This window comes from Lipophrys pholis (assembly GCF_963383615.2).
Source record: "Lipophrys pholis genome assembly, chromosome: 15".
NCBI lineage: Eukaryota > Metazoa > Chordata > Actinopteri > Blenniiformes > Blenniidae > Lipophrys > Lipophrys pholis.
In genome coordinates, this window is record NC_137642.1 from 26,570,421 (window position 1) to 26,587,505 (window position 17,085).

Here is a 17,085-nt window from a genome sequence, read left to right on the forward strand (position 1 = left end):
TCCTGGTATGGGAATGATTAGTACTGCTGGGAAACCTTTAGGGAGTGAATTTTGCATCATATGACCTCTCTGAACAAGCTGAGATGTAGGAATGAGCTTCACATGCGAAGGGAAACACAATAAAACACCGTATCTACCTGCTACCACACGGCAGGATAGCGGAGGGAGGCGAGACACGGCAGATCAGCCAGAGGAGGAGGGAAACTGGGCAAAAGAAAGATGGCGAGGGACGCAGAACGGATAGAACGGGAGTGATGCCGCGGTGGAGGGGCGGAAAAGACGTATGAGAAAGAATGAAGATGGAAAAGTGTAATAACGGCGTTGGGTCGAAGAGAGAATAGGGGAAAAGGGTGATGGATATACATCTAGATAATACAGTAATGACCTCTCCGGGGAAATTAAAAGTTATGGTATAATTACTTATGTGGGATATTTGTGTCACTGGCGCAAGTGCATGTCATCAACTCAGCCAGCGTTAATAAAACACGCCGGCTCCCTTCACGCCCGCCGTTAACATGTGCATTGTGTTCACATTATGACCTAACGAGCTGCAGTTGTACTCAACCGTACCTCCAATGAAAATCGTGTTTGCATTTTGCCTAATTCATTTCCCTTAATTGTGTTTTAGAGCGCACGAATAAAACAAAATGTCCGCTTTCAGTTGTGCCATTTGGTGATATTGTGTTATTGCTCAGCCGTGAGGAGAGTCGACGTGAAAGTGCAGGACTTTAATTTGATGCATCTCAGAGGCGGCATCTTAGTTATTTGATAAACAACAGAAGGCCACAGAAGTATTATATTTCAAATGTTATTCCATCCCTACAACCTTTTCTAAGGAACTCATTGAAGAACCTGCTTTGGCAATCACGATAGTGTATTTTCATTTATTTCACTTGTTTTGTTTTTATTATTATTATTATATATCATTCCACATATGTCAAAAGATATACAACATACAGATAATACAAAAATAAAAATAAGTAAAAAGATAAATTAAGGAATTAATTATTGATGTATGTAAAGGTTGTCATGGCACTATTTTACCAAACAATTACTACAGAAAATGACTCCAATCATGAAGGCAAAACACAGTGAAATGTCCAGTGAACTTTTTGTCAACCGGTTGCATTCTGGGTGTTTTTAACCCCCCCGAACCGCCGTGTTTTTATTATTCCACTGGGCAGAGTCACGGAACAAACTCGATATTCTGACGGAGCGCTCGGTCACTTCATTCTGTCACGAAGCGTTTTGGTGCAAAAAAAAAGGGCCGCTCAATCCGGGGGAAGAATGTTAATGCAGGTACAAGTCGGGACGTGTCAGTCAGGCGCTAACAGGATGTCACTTCCAGCGCGAGAGGACGGAGCGGGATGTATAATAAACCACAGCTCAGCAAACACGTTGACGTTAAGTAGATGTCAGAGGGATGGCCTGTACCAACACCCAGAGCCTCGGCACACACGGTATCACTGTGATGGCCACCGCATTCGTGCCGGTACACTTATCAACAGCGCCGCATATCTCCTCAAAACACCCCCCGAAGATTAGAAAATCACTTTTTTTCCTTCTTCTTCTTCTTCTTCTTCATTATTTCATCCCCTCTTTGCTGTATTAAAATGTCAGAACTTGATGTTGAGAAATGTGTCCCTGTCAGTCAGACGGATGCCGAGGAACCGTGAACCGTCGCTCAGCGTGAAAACAAAGAAACAATCATCAAACAAAGTAAATTGCTCTTTAAATTACCTGCTTTATCGCATCCGGTCGGGTGTTTTCATCGGACGTCAGGCGTCCCCGAGTGTTTTTCACATGAGAAGAGTTTTGTCGGGATCCTCACGTAATAAAAAGACAAACTTACTTCAGCCTACGTCGGACGTGGTTGCGGTTTAAAATGCGAAACTTGTCTGATGCGAAAACACGAAGACCGACGCGCTTGAAACGCAACTTTGTAAACAGGGCCTAATGATTTCGGCTAATTTGTGGATTTTTAAGGGTTAACGAGCTTTTTGCGCCAGTACATGGGTGATGCGTTCAGGTGCATCACGTAACTCCGAACTTTCTCTTTTTTTTTTTCCGGCTTATATTCAGATGCGCTCAATAGTCCGTAAATTCCGTTAGTTATCTGACTGAATCTGTGCGACAGCCTCTTTTTTCTCCCGTCCGATCGCCGGCGCCGCGGGACGAGAAAACAATCTGAGGCGTGCAGCAGAACACCTCCAGAGGCTTTGCCGGAGTGAGCGTCCAGTACAGTGCACGCTCACATTATTTCATGATCCCTGATACCGATCTCCGGATACCCGGCCAACTTCATTACCCATCAGGCCCCCACTGGCCTCCCCAGATGGTTATCGAACGTGGCTGCGACTCTGCTGCACAAGGATCCTTCACCTTGGCGGTCTCTTTAGCGTGAACAGGTAATGGATCCACAGCCAGGTGGACGAGTCACTTCATATTGGTTTCACGCGCGGCTCACAGTCTGTTAATGCTGCAGACAAAGGAGATGCCGATCGATCGCTGGCAAGGCCAGATGTAAGGAAAGCACTGTGGTCAGGAAGGAAGGCCCCCCCCCCCACACACACACACACACACCCACCCACCCACCCACCCACCCTGCCTGGCTTCACGCGAGGCTGAGCTAAACGCTGATGGAGGCTGCGGGATGAAGGTGAAAGCTTTGTGATTAGAAAGCCCTGATGACAGAGGAAATGTTCAGAGACGCTCGGCTGGCAGTTACCAGCCGGCGGGCCGCGAGGTTCATTCATCACAGACTCTTACCAGGGTCTCTGTCAGGATTCTCAGGGTCTGCAATAAAACTTGATGTTACGGAGCCAAAGTGTGAGGCTGCCAGATTGGCACAAAGTGCTTTTAAAAAAAAAAAAAAAACACCCAAAAAAACCCCACTATCCTCAACACGGATCAAAACCAGCGACTGCAGCGTTGGATCCGGCTGTGAGCTGGAGCCACACGGCCAGCAGGTAGGAAAACCTCATTTGGAAGAAAATCAGACTTTTGGAGCCTTGGATGCTGGATTTATTTGATTCAATCTGTGATCTTGAGTTTTCAGCCCAGTTGTGGGACACGGCTCAGTAACCGTTGATGGGCTGTCACTCCGGTGGAAGCTCGGTGGAAAAACTAAAGGTCCTCGCAGAGGGCATCAAATCACACTGTTTAAAACATCACTCTCATTTTTAATCTTTTATTATATCAATTATCATTTATCACTTGGATTTTGCAAACCAATTGGTAAAAAGATTATTTCCTTTTCTCTTGAGAAACGTCAGATATCTCATGACTCATCCTGTACTTAAGGGGCCATATTTTGCAAAATTCACTTTCTACTGGTTTTCCAAAATTACTAATCGTCCCCATACCTGGACTGACGCCCCAGAAGTGAAGACAGTCTGTCCTCTCTCTCCCTGGATTGATTCAGTTTTTAAAAAAGTGTGTTGCTCCAACCAGCCAATCAGAAATCAAACCCTATATAGTGTCATCTGGGGTTTAGCCAATCACAATCAAGGTAGGCCCTCCCTTTGACTCTCCCCACAATTAGGCAGCTCTGCTCTGGCACATGGCACCGCGTGAGGAAGCAAACAGGGTTTAAAGCTAATTTAGGGCCAGTAGTAACTCATGACTGCCACCTAATGCACAGAAGCAGCAACTTTCAAGTTTTCTTTTGACTCTTGTAAGTATTCTCCATTTGTCATTTTAAGTGTCTTACATTGGGATTAAATGTTTCTAAACTTATATTAATGAAAATTAATCAGTTTTTTTTGGGGTGGGGTGGGGATCTTGAGTTGTCCCATATACAATACAATAAGCAGAAATATCATAAATACCTGAGTTCTCGAGGGAACGCTGTTTTAGAACGACTGCCCTCGATATCTACCGATACTCTGAGCACCTCTGCAATTTCCCTGAAGATTCAGCGAAGAGACTTAAAAAGTCAAACCGGATGTGAGAGCAGCTCTAACCCTCAACGTCACATATTAAAGTCTTTTATGACACCATTTCATGGTTTAAGATGGCATTAAAACAGAATCATGTACCGAACATCACCCCCGTCTTTACGTCTCACCACTCTGACCCAGTCTTCACCCCACCACAAGTGTGTGCCTGGCATTTTCTAAATGCTGCGCTTTCCTTTGTTTTCCATGACATTTCTATGACTACAATCGATGTTCTTAATCAACCACTTGGTGCACACACACTCTAAATTACATTGAAGTGTTACGGTTAAACCAAAGACTCCCTCGCTGTGCGCTTCTCTAATCGTTGCGTCGTAAAAAAAAAAAAAACACACAAAAAAAACATCCTCCCCCTCATGTTATTCTCATCCTGTTTATTTCTCTAGTCATTTGAGTATAACACTTCAGGCTTTTTAAGTGTGCAATTTTTCCAAAATGGCCATTTTTTTTTTCTCTCTCTCTCTCATAATTTCAAGCACACTAAAAGCATAATTTGTTAGTTATGGTGATGGTGATCCCTTAATTGATTTCCCCCCCCAAAAAATACAAAAAAAAAACAACGATCATAGCCAGAGCAACTTTATCTGATTGCGTGACGGTGAATCAATGTATAAATGAAGGAAATAACTGGAGATAAAGTACAGTGTCATAAAAGAGTCCAGTTCGACAGTGCTGTTAAGGATGTGACAAAGGTAAGATCATAGAATTTAATTGGCTCCTTAATGTGACGATAAACCGAGGGCTTGGAACACATATTTCTCCGACGGCCCTCCAACCCCGTCGCAGGAAATACAAACCCAGCAAGCCGACCTTATGGAGCCACTGACGCCCCAACTGGGACTGCGGAGTTCAGCCTCTCACGTTCATGTTGGATTTACGACCGAACGTTCAGGATGAACGGCGACGAGGTCTTGTGCGTTGCGTTCGCTCTTTGAGACTCTTCTTGTGACGGTCACGTGACCACAGGCACCCTGAGGTACTGTTCTGACGGCGTTCCGCCCCGTTTTACACGACGACGCGTGAAAAATGCTAAAACTTTCAAGGCGGAGCGCTCTTAGACTCCGTCGCCATGGAAACGAGTGAAAACCTCAAGTACTTTTTTTTTCAAAACACTCACACTTCTGCGTCCAACTGTCTTAATATAATAGTTAGAACATGTTTGAATTAATTGAATAATAAATAAGTGGGAGCTAAAGAAAATTATATATTATTAATGGAGAAGCGGTGAGATTTAATAAGTTGTACTTCCTCCCACTCCTTTTCAGACATGCTATTATGATCATATTGTTCTGCTGTAATTATTCACTGTTTGTGTGGTGAAATATCTTTGGTTATCCGGTGTGCACTGTGGACTGATGGTGATTTTGAGCATGTCCGAAATGAAATAAAAAATTAAATTAAATGAATGAAACGAAGGCTATGGTGACAATGTTGTATAATCGACAAATGTGGGATTTGGGGACAACAGATTTTACATTCTGGTAAAAGAACAGGACACAAATGCAAATTCTGGACTTGATTTGATTTATTGAAAAGTTTGCTGATGGACTTACATATTTATCATACCGCTGAATAATGTGTCTGATTGGGAGCATGTTACAGGGAAAATGGTTTTGGTCCCAGGGCGGACCCCTGAGGAACTCCACACAGGATATGACAGCAGTGAGAGTGATGCTCACCATCCATTCATCTCCTATACTGCTGTGTCTCGCCAAGGGGCCGGAGCCTATATGAATTAACAATGGGCACATTTACAATCACTAATTAACCTCAATTTATTTTGAATTATGGGGAGAAAATGAGACCACAGGGAGACCATGCTGTACACAGAAAGTTTGATGAGAGTACTAATAACACGTATGTGCTCTATGAGAATTTATTTTTATGATCAAACACTCGACTTAAGAGTGTACGCTTGTTTACATACTCAATTTACTCATTTATCATGTTAATATAAAGCATTTCCCATGAATAAACTATTAATTTGTGAAATGAAAATAAACCTCAAACCTCACACTATTCCCATTGTATTTCCAAGACTTACTTTGAAAAATTTCTTTAATTCTGCCAAAATGTTGCAATAATTCCCATGTCAAATACAATAATAAAGCGTAATAAATTCAGAAATGTCAATGACTTCTAATATCTTGAAATCTCTGGAACTCTGATGATAAAATTGTGATTATAGGATGTTTTTTTTACGCAAACGAAAGTGAGGATGAAGGTAATAATTCACATACACATGGATTTGCTGTCAAAGGAGCCGCTTTGTTGAGGCGTTCAAACGTCACCTGCCTCTTCCAACTTCCCGCACTGCACGCCACCTGCAGAGGAAGCTTTGATGAAGCGGTGACACGGCACGCCGAGTCGGCCCATCAAAGCATCTGAGGAATCACAGAAGCGCCCGGGTTTCCAGAGAAGCCACGGAATGTACACGCTGTCATCCTATGCCGAGGATAAAAGCCTCCATTAAAAGGTTTATATTGGGACAGTGAGGGTGGAGAAGCTCAATTCATGCACTTTAACAAAAAAAAAAAAAAAAAAGCTTCTCCTTCTCGTATTCCGGATAATGTTGCCGCGTCATGCCGACACTGGAGCCCCATTATGTTTTACACGACTTTCAGCAACATCTCACTCGTGTAGCTGTAAACCTTTTATTGGCAGCAACATGATATATACTGACACCACAAGGACTCTGTTTTCTACTTAAAAACCCACCAATGTGATTACTGCGCTGCTGTAGTGCTCTTTAAATAGAGATTGAAAAGTATTCTAAGACTTAATGTGTGCAGGTTGGAGGACACTAAAACTTTTAATTTATGAGGTGGATCACTTTTCATGTTGCCACTTCATTGAACTAGTTGCACCATTAGGCAAAGAAATTATGTAATATCCAGTGCGTAGCGTCGATCTACGCTCTGCACCGTAGGCTGTAGACCGAGGGACCGAGCTCGCTGTCAATGGGTGTATCAGCCAGACTTATACATATATATATATATATGTATATGTATACTCACGTATCCGGTCTTTGAATAAATTCTTAAAATTTATTGGAAAATCAAAATCAAACACGAAGCGCCTTCTGACCCTTTTCCATCCCGCAGCTTCCTCTCGCAATGCAAGTTTTTCACTAGTACGGATGTTGATGAGGTGAGGTGAGGTGCGTGTTGATCAATCATGGTGATAGCATAGCGATAGCATGGCTATAACATAGCGGCCTAGGGCTTATCCGAAAAATAAAGAGAAATTATCGTGCAGCCGCCTACAAACATCCACGCCACAGAGATTTAAAATTAAATACAGGGGTCATTGGTAAATCACATTGGGTTCAAAGTTTATACTATTCTCAGGAGCGGTTCGTGGCTAGTGGTTAGTCGCTAACTGCTTGCCGCTAAATTTAACAGAGGAGGGTTTATGGTACCAGCCTCCTGTGTTGTTGTAAACAATCAGAATCATTTTGTGGTGCGCCCCCTTGTGGGCGATTGTGGTTTGAACAAAGAGCCCAAACCAAAAAGTTTCAACTGAGGTCCAACACCAAAATACATGTTTTCACAAGGAAACATGTGATTTCCAGGTGATGACTCCTTTAATCATGTTTAGCATGTAGCATTGTAGCATCGCTGCTGTGTGAGAAGTCCTTCAGCATGTAGCATGTAGCACGTAGCATGGCTCTGAGTTACGCGCTGAGCAGTTAAACTACCGGGCGAGATGGGGCTAACTCTGCTCGTGTTTAAGCTGCTCGTGTTTACGGACGGATTAAGAACCCTAAAAGATAAAACATTTGATCATTTGTCTGGTTTTTAGCAACTGTGGTACTTTAGTTTTGAAGAAAATGCGCCTCTGAATGCAAAACCATGACCATCATTTTATTCTATTATGGGAATAAAACAACCCAGACATTAAAACACATTTTCCATTGTGGTCACTGCTCTGCTCCCACAATGCACCTCAGGTGGCACAAACTCACAAATGCGCACAGCGAGAGTCGCAAACACTAAAATCAATGTTCGCAGCAGGCTCTGAATGGGCCGCGCCAACCCAGCTAAAACTATTATCTTGGAAATGGAGAAAGCCAATACGGACAGGCCGGGCGCTGCCGTGGCATTGCTCAAAATGGGGCGTTATCACACACAGTGAATACCGACTGTCAGCGTGCTAACTTTATTAGCAACGCGGCTCCATGCTGGTTATGGAAATGGGATTGAAGGGCGAGAGCTAGCACGCTAGCAAGCGCCTTATTATGGAAGTCAATTGAAGTCAAGTTGTGCGTGAATTGGAATATGGCATCCCCCTGTGTGTGTGTGTGTGTGTGTGTGTGTGTGTGTGTGTGTGTGTGTGTGTGTGTGTGTGTGTGTGTGTGTGTGTGTGTGTGTGTGTGTGTGTGTGTGTGTGTGTAAGGATGTTGCCTCTAAATAAACTCCTTTATGGGGACGTTTCCTTATATTTCAATGTAATTTAATTTTAAACTGTCGGTTTAACTGATGTTTTGAAACTTGAATAAAATACCAGAAGATTGATATTTGTTCATGTTTTGTCCCCTGAAGTGATGAAGTAATGTCAGTAACACACCGAACCTTCAATATAATTGCGGCGAACTCCTAGGGTCAGTAATGGAATTATACAACACCACCGTGTGTGTGTTTGTGTGTGTGTGTGTAAAACTGTATTTCATGTACACACTAGAGAATTCACTCTAATTTAGGATTCTTTGTGTGTATAATGTGTATATGCATATATAATAAGTTGTATGTCATATAAGCTCGTTAACCTTCAGTCGTATTTAAAAATGCTTCAGTAATTCCTATAAACTCGTATAATTGACCCTTGACGTGCGTCTTTATTCCACTGATGAAGCATAAAAAAAAAAAATCTAAATAAACTTTGGTTTGTACTTTTTACGAGCTGAACTCGCCACCAGACATCAAAACGACAGTTTGCGAAGCGTCCTGGGGGATCGCTACAGATTTAGGACACAATAAATGCTGACTTGCATAAAGGAGACACGACGGCACGATGGTGTGAAAGAGACACGATTCCCATCTACGCCTCTCTCCTGAGGTGTCTTCACGGTTTTTGAAAGCGAGGCCCTGAAGTGCAGATGAACCTCGCCTTTATGCAATATGAGCTCATACGGAAGAAACAAAAAACAGAAGTACTTTTCAAACAAAACACTTTCAAAGATACCAGATTAGCTTCCTTCACCAAAAATCCCGTCTAGAAATCACGATTAACGTCACTACTTCCGTTGTATTAATCTCTCATCTTTGACCATGAATACTAAAGTGGTGGAAAGATTCAGTTTCTTGAAACCTGCAGCAGCTCTTCTTTTATTCTTGAATGGATCTGGATAAATATTGAGGTCTACTACAAATATCTCCTATAACTTACATCCAGAACTGTAAGAGCATGTCCATCAGTTCATATTCAACACCTACCGCTGCTGCATGTGGATAAAAAAAAAAAAAACACTGTAAAAGGTCAGGAAGACTCTGGAAAGGTCGCCGGCTCAATGCAGGGTCACCAGCTAGACCAACAACCACAGAAACCACTTAAGCTCAACAGCACCAATTAACCTAACAGGAATGTCTTTGCGCTGTGGGAGGATGTTGGAGAAAATCAATGCAAACTCCCACAGAGGAAACTTCTGGCTGTGAGGCTGCAGGGCTAACCACTGAACCACCGTGCTGCCGCAACATGACCTCCAATAAGCTGCACTCGCAATAGTTTTACCACAAACAGTGAGCGCTTTCTACCCCCCCGGCGCAGGTTTTGGTACAATCTGCATGTACGTTTTTTTATCAACATACCTTTGGCATATTTTCAATGTGTTCTTCCAACATGAAGACGTCCGTGGAAACGGACTCGATGATAAACGACACAAACATTCTGAGACACGTTAAACACTTTTCATGTTGTAGATTAATCGATTTGCTCAAGGACTGCCGGAAATACCATTCAATCATGCTAAATCGATATTTTACCGACACTTCCATCTTTGCGTTCATCAAAATTCAAACCATTCATAAATCAGGCAGAGTTTTTCAAGTGAAGAAGTCAGGGAGGATTTTATTCTTGGACACTTATATAATTACCGTCCCCTATGACAGTTGGTGAGAAGGTCATGTTTTTGTCTGCGTGTATGTATCTATTGATTTGTTTGTATTTACCAATTTTTCGCAAAATCCACTCACCTGATTTGAGCAGCGATATGAGCGAACAGCTATCATGCTCGCGATGCTAACTCGGTCCCGCAAGCGAATGCGGCGGTGGCGAAGGTCTGCGCTCTACTGAGTGTAGCTCTAGTTTGAAAATTGTCCCTCATTGAAAACAGTGTGGACTCCCCACGACCTAAATGCGGATTTCCGTTATGGGATTTTGTCCATGTCAGAAGAAACTCAGCCACCCTCGGCTTTGATTGCGTGTCTTACGTCGCACGGCGAGAAGACGTGTGTCGACCGAAGCCTGAATTCATCTTCCGCCGTACTTCCAGAGTTCTCGCCCTTTATGTAAATGCCATTAGCTCTGCGTATTTATTTCCCAAAGGCATGGGTAGTTTCCATGGATGACATCCAGCAAAACAAACTTATTCTTGTGTGTTGAATTATGTCCAAGTGGGTGTCGGGTCCGATTCCGTGAGGTGCAGCGTCATACAGTCGTACCACACCCACAAGACATTCTTACTGCTGACACACTAACGCTGATAAAATCTCACCGTCTGTAGGAGCCTTTAGATAGACATACAAAAATCAGTTGCTTGATAATTAAATGATATGTTCAAGTGTTTCCAGGGAGGAAACTTTTCTCTCAGATTTCTCGGTTGCCAGATTCCACACCTGCAACCCAGAGGGAACTTGAAACGTCTCAGATCTGTTCGGGACACTGAAACAACATGAACCTGATCAAACCAGCCGCTAACTGCACCCGACGTGTTCGGGGCTTCGGCGGAAACGTTTGGCGTCCTTTAGTATGAACAGCGATCGGCGGACCGCGGCCTGTCACCTTCTTACGCTTTGAGTTTCTGTCTGACATTAGCCAGTCCCTTTGATTGTGAGCTGTTTTCAAACAGGATCTGGATATCTCTCCTCGGTATCGTCCATTACCATCTCTGGACATTTCAAGTGACATTTATGGAGAATCATGAATTCCTCATGAAGCCTTTACACCCTCTTGTTCTCACTTCTTTGTACTTCTTGGCGTTTTTCAACACCTTTGGTCTGTTATTGCGTGACTGTTGCATCTCTTTCCTTCGTTTCACCAGAATCATTAAGGTTTGCCGCCTCAACGTTCAAGAAAAGTCTCTTGACAGCCGGATGTTGACCCGATGTTACCCCAGCTTGACTGCTCATCCAGTTAAATTCCCCTGCAGTTCACCCATGTGATTCGGTGGAAACTTCTCGAGCACTGGGCGATCTGTCAACCGGCTGTGGTGTGTGGAGTAAATTTTTTACAAGCGAGGAGGATGCTGCGCAGCTGTTTGTGAAAACATTCCTGAGGTCCCCTGCTCGAACAAAACTCAACAGAGGAATTAATTTAAAACGGATGGAAGAGGACACTATGTCTCCAGTAACTCTGTATCTAACTGATCAACTTCCTGAGATTTTGCAGTACCACCAGTTTGAAATAGTTTTGACTTATGTTTGGAGATTTTCTGATCAAGTTCACATGATGTCCCAGGTTGTATGTAGCGCCACCTGCAGTGACTGACGAGTTTAATGCTTTCAATTCAGTGAAGAAAAGATGGATTCAACTTTTCGGAGACACCAGAGGAGTCGCTGCTGCAGAAATCTGAGGGTCAGGCAAAAGCCTTTTTAAAACAGTGTAGCTCACAGTTAGAATTATAGCATCTGACTCTTAATATCCCACGATGAGACAAAGATTCTGAAGCCGGTCCATCGAAGGCTCATCCTCTCACAATTTGAGTTCTCCAGCTCGAACACGATCCTGCCAACTTTTCAATACTTTCACACGTCTCATTCGTCTGAAAATGTATTAAAAATGTATTGCCCCAAATCCTTCTTTTCCTTGATTTTCCTCTATTTGAATATTGGCTCATAGGAGCTGCATTCAGAATCTACTGTGTCTGTGTGAGCTGGACTGGCTCCGCCCACACATGCCCATCTTGGGAAAAGGAGGAGGTACTTCCTCTGGTGGTGCCATGTGCCAGAGCAGAGCTGCCTAATTGTGGGAGGAGTCAAAGGGAGGGCCTACCTTGATTCTGATTGGCTAAACCCCCGATGACACTATATAGGGTTTGATTCCTGATTGGCTGGTTGGAGCAACACACTTTTTAAAATCTGAAACAAGCCAGGGACAGAGAGGACAGACTGTCTTCACTTCTGGGGCGTCAGTCCAGGTATGGGGACGAGTAGTACTGGTGGAAAACCTTTAGGAAGTGAATTTTGCATCATATGACCCATTTGAAGGATACTAATTTACATCATTTGCAGAGGTGATGGTGCCATTGCGGCAGTGGAGGCCTCAAGGTAATAGAAGCAGACTTCGAATCTGGAGTTTGCCGGTTTGATTACCACAGCTGACGTGTCACCACCCTGAGTATGATTAGTTAGATGTGAATCCTCTTCTTCTTCAACCTCTCCGCCCCATGATGAACTCATTTCTCACAGCTCCTTTGCCACAGTTCTTCACCAGGTAGTTTTTTGGCATTTCCCTGATGACGAGGTGATTTAGAGGTTTCAAACATGTGATGGACACATTCCACACTCCAAGGTTCTGGGCCCCGGAAATCTCGGATTCAAACATCAGACTGCCTGAGGTGGGCTTTAATCCGGAGACGTCATGGCGCCACTGGTTTTGTTTGAATTTCCTACTGGGCCCCGAATTTCTGTGTTTTGGTAACAAGTTGTTGTTTTCCGGGTTGGGGTTGTTAACCCGACGCCCAACGCCCTAACCTGCAGAACCAGACGCGCCTATTGTGAATGACGAGGCAAAAAAAATCCATGAAATAAACTAGAGTTGTAAAATAGGCCAAAACTTTAATTTACCACAAAGTGTTTTGGCAGGAGAGGGACGAGTCTGCACTTGCAGCAGAAAGCACGAGGAGTATCACATAACAAAAGCATTGTTTTGAAGCAGTTCCAGTGTTATTTTGAAGGACTTATCTTCATATGCAGTTAGTTTTAATTACTTATTGCTCACCACCTGTGAAGTCGATACTATTGCGGCTGAAAGCTTCTCCTTCAAAGCCACGGCAGAGTTCGCACTGAGGCCACGCAGCCGCGGCAGCTGATTGAAATAAAAACATTTAATTATAAAACCGGTATTTTACCATTTCGTGGCTTTAATTCACAGTGGTGTTGGGCAGTGCCGTGACACTCGTCATTGTTTTTCCTCCAGATATTATATCCGTCTTCCGAGCGCATTTCTCGGCGTACTGTTTCAGTGACTTTCATTTGACAAACGCTGACAGACGGATGGTCGGTGTCAGCAAACTGTGACAATGAAGTGACAGGCGGGTAAGTAGTGGAAGCTAACAAGGCATCCTTAGAGGGAAGGCTTAAGCATGAAGGTCAAGTGTGTGTGTGTGTTTTTTTCTGGGTTGCCGAATGTCCTAACACGTGAATTCTGACGAATCGAGGTTAATACCTGAGCTTTTTCAACCACTACAACCTAAATCTCTACCCTGTAGCTGGGAGAGAAACTGATATTACACCCTTTTTTTTTCTTTGTTTATCCAAAACTATTGCAGGGAACGGTTGGCAGATAGAGAGCAGGAAGCTGACAGATGAACACGTTGTGGAAGACAGTGTGGGAGGCAGTGATGTTTTCGTCTGTCTCCCGGTGAGTCAACTCTAACCCCCGATGGCTTCAGTACAAACTGTGTTCCTTCAGCAACCACAGAAATCTGTTTATCTACCTCCAGGCATCGCGGCTCCTCACCGGGCTCAGGCACACACTCCACAAGTAATAGGTTGGAACTCAGCTCATGACCTTGCTTGTCATCTTTGCTCTCCTTCGCTGTCACTCTCAAATACACCCAGAAAACAGAAAGAAAAAAAAAAAAACAGAACCACTATATGATCACCAGAGTGCAGCCCGGAGTCGAGCAGGTTGAAGGCAAGGTGAGGAAAAAAGTGGCTCCCAGTTCCCATTTACCTCGCTTTATCTTTGTCCTCTGCTATTAGACGATGTAAAAGGCAGGGGAGGAGATCGGAGACAAATGTTAGAGGCAGGAATAATCCTGTGATTGGATGAAATACTTTAATTCCTCTCCGTGGCCAGAGATCCCAGGGCGTCCAAGGGAGGCCCTGAGCCCTCAGCGGTTTTGTACGAACAAACCCCACAGGAACGATAAGCTGCATTCCTATTGCAAAGCCAAGGGTCTGTAAGCTTCATACCTGAAGGAGCCATTTTTACCACTTCCACCAAAAGTAATTCTTGCGAAGCTTCTGATTTTTTTTTTTACATTTTTAAATGAAGAATTTAAAAACGGTGAATATTGGTTCTGTTCACGAGGCAACAATCATTTTGACAAACAATCGCTGTTCCGACAGAAACACCAGAAACTCTGATATCGCCGTCTTGATGTTAGTAATTTTCAGGTATCCGGCGTGTTCTAATCTGTAGCGGACTAAGAAAAAAACAGACCTGAGATTGTTTTAGTTCACAAGGATTCATTTAACAAAACATATTCATACAGGCTCCCTGCACATTTATGATGATAGAGTAGAGGGAGATTCCAACACGAACAGGGAAATCATTTATCCTCGAGAGGCGGTCCTTCGTAACAGCACTTCCTGTGACCCTTTACCTGCTTCAGGCTTTCTCTGGGCCAATCACAATTGAGGATTGTTGATCCGCAGTTATCCTCCTCACCACAAGGGACACTTTTTGGGGGGGAATTTCTCAGCCTTTAGGTGAATGCCCATGTTTACATTTCGACACCTATAGCTATTACTCTAAATCCCTGATATAAAAATGGCGGCGCAGCACATGGGAGAACGTTAAATCCAGAACAGTTTGCATGCCAGGCCACTAGTGGGTGCCAGTGCTGTTGTAGCACAGAGTAAACTACAATGTAAATATTCACGCTACTTCAACCTGCCTTTCTTTATCTTATAGGTCCAGTCGGTGTCTGCTGAATGTGAGAAAAGTGTCTCCACTTATGCAGATGATGGTGTACTTTTTTGGAGCAACACAAATACTCATACTATTAATAATATTACTGTTCACGTTCTCAAGTCATATAGAGAACCTCTTGGACTCTGGAGATCTGTCTGTGGCGTACAAAGCCTTTGCCCAAATGAAGTACTGTTGACATGTCATTACTTTTTAAATATTTTGCACATTTGTCAGCCATTTCATTAGTCTTGACCATTTTAGATTTATTTTTAAACCCATGCTTAGTTAATTCATCACAGCTCTTTTATTTTGTCTTGACCTATCAAGCATCCAGGTAAAGCTGCATCAATCTCTTGTTTTTCTGATTCGAGGTGAATTTGTTTTGGTCGATATGAGTTTAAATGTATACGAGTCTACCTTGGTTCAAGTTTTTCAATTTCAAGAAACAAACACATTGACAGCAGACGAAAAGGAGCAAGTTTGTGCTAATTAATTGGCAGTTTTTTTGTTTTTTTGTTTATAATTTGATGGATGAGCGCTGTGCCTCTCAAATGAATACAAGGCATGAAAGAAAGGAAGGGGGGGGGGGGGGGGGGGGGATGTTGGGATGAAAAGAATATGAGCGTAAAATGATGCCGGAAAAAACGAGAGACAGATCCAATGTGGACAGAAGAGAGAAGAAAAAGAGGGAAGAGGGAAGATGAATGAGACGTTTTAGTGCTCTCTGTTGTTTTTCTGCCCCGTGACAAACAGTGACGAATGATGGATGAAATTAAAAGAGAGACAAGTGAAGGGGAGAAACTACTTTCCCTGCGGGCGCCATATAAAGAAGTATTGTCTTTATTACACTCCAGTCTCCCGCCAACACACTCTGTGTGTGAGTGCGCGTTGTCTTTGTCGGCGTGTCGCTCCAGTGAATGAAGCTCATTTGATCGGCACGTCGGCCTGAATTCAAAGATATCAGAAACAGGATCGGGTTGTCGGCTGACGTATGTTCAGTACTGAGCGTGTGTACTCGCTGCTTTTTCATATTTGTGTGTGTGTGTGTGTGTGTGTGTCCTTCAGCAGCGTGTCCATGGGGCCCATTACTCCGGCGGGGCGTTAATTATTCTACTAATGCTTAAAGTGCAGCTCCCTTTGAAGAAGCTCTCATCATCAAAAATACTGCTTTAATCAACGGTGTGTCCCTGCTCGTTTACAACTCGCTCAGTGGCTAATTAACCAAAATTCAAAATGACACTACTGGGAGTCGTGTGTGTGTGTGTGTGTGTGTGTGTGTGTGTGTGTGTGTGTGTGTGTGTGTGTGTGTGTGTGTGTGTGCTCGCTGAGGGTTTGTGACAATACACAAAATAAGTGGACAGATCACAGAGAAGTGCATGTTTGTACACCGTGGCTCTGCAGGAAACATTCAGACAGTCTTAATGCAGCACTGAAACATATTCCAACTCGGGTGGACTACAAGACGAATAGCGTGCTCGCGATGTCATGACTTTCCGATAAAAACTGCAATGAATTGCAGTTTCGATGCAACTTAATTGATGACCTCAAGATATCTCAACCGTACGTCTTTTCGGATAGTGATCAAGGCGGAAGTTTTCTCGCTTTTTGTTGAATATGCTCGATAAAAATGTGACATAATGCACCAGTGAGGCACTTCTCTGAGATTCCCCGATAGGGAATTGCTCATACTTTAATATTTAGTGTTTCGGGACTCGCGCACGCTTTCATACAAAAGGTGAACAATTTGAACACGAGTTGCGATCAAGCGTCTGGACGCTTGGGCAAAGTGTCGTCGCTTCAAAAATCAGACCAAAAGAACCATCTAGAGTTCATAAGAGATCAGCGTACCGTTGTTTTCTGGACGACGAAAATATTTACCAACTACAAACTGTTCAGGTCTGGAAACAGAACCTGCTCCTTGTCAGGAAGTTGAGTTTGGAATTTACCTGCTGACCTCCCATTTCCACCACGACGTTTCAAGTGAAAATGCTGAATTTTTTTGTGTTGACACAGCAACTTTTTGAAAATGATGTCCGTTTCCTTGGCA